Raw genomic sequence first — 3,490 nt, 5'->3', positions numbered from 1 at the left:
TTCAGAGGTATATTTAATAATAAAACAAATTAACATAATGTGCTACACAAATGAGTGAATATGTGAGATTTTTCATAGCTAAGGCTTGTTGTTACCTATTCCAAATAGAGAGAGAGAGAGAGAGAGAGAGAGAGAGAGAGAGACAGAAAGAGACATAGATGATAGGTAGATGGATGGATGCATGAATGCATGGATAGATGGAGGATGGATGGATGGATGGATAGATGGATGGACAGATAGATAGATAGATAGATGGGTAGGTAGGTAGATAGATAGATAGATAGATAGACAGACAGACAGACAAATAGGACATTGTTGGGTACTGTGCTAAGTGATTTTTGTAAATTTTATCTCATTTGATTCTCATAATAATCCTGGAAGTGCTATCATTATCTTTGTTTTACAGTTGAGGAAACTAAGAGAAACAGAGTTTAAGTGGCTTACCTAGATCACATAGGTATTAAATTTCTGAGACAGGATTTGAACTCGTGTCTTCTTTACTCTAGGACTAAAAATATTTATTATTATTATTACAATATATTAATATTTATATAAAATTTACAATATTTGATTAGTGTTTTATCTATATTATCTCAGCTGATCCTAAAAACTAAAGGTAAATGCTATTATTATCTGAATTTCATAAATAAGAAAACTGAAGTTGTCACTTGCCTGTGATCACACAATTATTAAATATCTGAGGACAGATTTGAATCAGTATTCCACCCATTGTGCCTTCTAGCTTCTTAGTAACATAAATAAATATGTGAAAGTCTACCCAAAATAAATTTTGTTAACTTAGAACAACTCATTTTTCTAGAGGGCTTTGACATTTACAAAACATTTTTCTTACAATGATTGGATATTCCTACCATGTTGTTCATGTTCTACATGTTGAATGTTAACTGTATTAAATCTATTGACCCAAAGCCATGAAAGTATATCCCAACATATAATTATATCATGTGTAGACATTATTATACATTTAATCTATGAGGAAACAGATAGTAAGGGTTTAGGGATCCCTAAAGTAATAGATTTTAATTTAGGGGAATTTAGTGAGCATTCAATTCAACCCCTTCACTTTACAAATGAAGAAACAGAATAAAAGAATTTTAATGAGTTGCCCAAGGTCACACAAATAGAAAGTGACAGATTCACCTGCAATTGCAAAAAGTTGGCAACATAACTATTATGGAAGCCTTATTGTTTCCCTCCCACTTCACTAAATGGCCTCCTTAACCGAAAAGGAAGAAGACACTTCAGGTACCTGTAGATAATAGCAGCAGCTCTCTGCAAGACTGCTTTTGTGACTTTCATGTTTCAACTCTGTTTGAGGACAGGATGGAGGCAAAATCATATGACTTCACTCCTAGATGTATCTGATACTCTGCCTAGTCTATATATAAACTGTGCCAGGTCTCTCAGCTTCTGACTTCTCTTTCCTCAAAGGAGTAACTGACCACAAAAGGCCACTAATTAGAGAAAAGTGATTCTCCATTCAAATCCAAGGATGCAAATGGTTCAAGCAGGAAGGCCCCAAACGTTACAAAATAAGGGGTTTCTGTTCTTATAGCTCTGGAGGGCATGTTGTTATGCTCTCTGCAGTTGGTAGGGAAGAGTCGAGGTGATTAAGTGCTATATGCATTGTAAATGCTCAGTAATAATAGGCTATGTTCCATGGTTGTTAGTCACACACAAGGTATGCCTTAGGAAAAATTTGTGCATGAATGATTGTAGAGCAGAGACCTGTAATAATCATCAAATGGACCATATGGAGCAAAAAGACATACAGATGATGGTACTTAACTGAATGCATTTTTTCCCTCCTGTTCTCTAGAGTACTGATTTGGAAGGACTGAGGATGCACAGTGGATCTTTGGGATTACCAGAGCATAAAACACAGAAAACCTTGCAGTTAAAGCCAGTGACTGGAATTTGACCCAAATGAGAACAGGAAAACAAATGAGGAGCTCAGAATGTCTTTAATATAAGATTTGTCTTTTATTGAAAATTAATTAGCAGGAAAAGGGAATATCTTGGCCTCCTGCCTTCCCTCCTGCAGGGCTTGAGGAGCAGATGTAATGATCCACCCCAATATGAAGATATTTCAGCTCCTGGGGCCTTCAACAACCCAAAACAGTTGATCTGAGGTGTTACAAACACAGTGACCTTAATCCTAAAAGAACAGAAATTATTGGACCATAAATCTCAGTTTCTCTTATGAAGATTTGGGTTTTCTTGTTTGTTTATTTTAATCTTGCTAAAGCACCCATTCAGTGAGAAGAGAAGAATATCACTGCCATTAAAGAGCCTGTAGGAAAGTGGAAGATTCCTTCTGACACCAAAGAATCTATAAACAAAACCAAGAAAAGACTGAAAGATCCCTTAAAGACACCAATAGTAGTTTGACATCCTTCCGTAAATCCACTGCTTTGTAAAATTTTTGATCTTTCCACACCTTTATATCCATATCTCCACAAAAAACTCCTCATATATATATGTGTGTGTGTGTGTGTGTGTGTGTGTATGTGGGGTGTGTGTGTGTGTGTGTGTGTGTGTGTGTGTGTGTCACAATTTGGGAGAATACCAAAGAAGATTAAAATGCATTGAGCATACAATTGTTGAGGTGTTATACAGAGTATCAAACTCATCACTGAATTAGTAATGTCAAATATGTCTTTTGAGTATGCTAGGAACAATCATCAAAGCAATGAGACTGCTGTGCACAAAGCAAATATCAGGCAAATGTCAGATGAGTTTTTTCTCCAAAAGTGCTGGAAAGTTACAGAAAACTGTAAAGATAAGAAATTAAAGTGATGTATCTTGATACTGCATGTTTCAATATGGCACAAGATCACTCCCAGATGATCTTCTTGTGATGTCAAACTTGCATTAGGACATCCTTTATGTCACATTGAGTGGAAACATTGTTGCCAACAAGTCACAGTTTTTTACATGGTTCACAGAACTATCCCAGACATTGATGGGAAGGACACAGCCAATTCTATTGCCCTGCTTCTGAGTGTTGTGACAATGGTGTAGCACATGGAAACGTGTGACTACATGGCAAAAATGGAGATCACCGACTGTGCAACAATTAAAGATGGAAAGAGCTTCACAAAAGATTGGGAGGAAACACCAAATGCTCAGATTTCACAAAGGATATCTGTCAACAAGAAAAGATTTAGATTAAAAGAAAAATTTTGTTAGGTGCTTTGCAGTCATTAGTACTAAAGGACAGAATAGAAAACGTTATTGTAGACTATCTACCCCTCATATACACTGGGGTTGTATATGTCTTGAAAGAGCAAACATTATAAATTGGGCCTTTTCTTAATGTGCTCTGTGCCCAGGCTCCCTATTGATCCTCCAGTGCCTACTTTCAATAGATTTTATTTCAAATGTTTTGTTTTATTCATTAAATGTCTCTCTCTCTGTTGAACATATCTTATACACTATAAGGTTGCATTTCAGTTCTATCATTTTC

The 3,490-nt window shown here is 35.9% G+C and overlaps 1 pseudogene; it reads left to right on the top strand.

Annotated features, from left to right (window-relative positions):
* Positions 1-1,229: 1,229 nt before the first annotated feature.
* LOC111720031 lies at positions 1,230-3,191 on the top strand (annotated as a pseudogene).
* The last annotated feature ends 299 nt before the right edge of the window (positions 3,192-3,490 follow it).

Source organism: Sarcophilus harrisii, chromosome 3, assembly GCF_902635505.1.
Source record: "Sarcophilus harrisii chromosome 3, mSarHar1.11, whole genome shotgun sequence".
Taxonomy (NCBI): Eukaryota; Metazoa; Chordata; class Mammalia; order Dasyuromorphia; family Dasyuridae; genus Sarcophilus; species Sarcophilus harrisii.
Note: the sequence above shows the minus strand (reverse complement) of the source record. Positions and strands in the feature narration are given on the sequence as shown.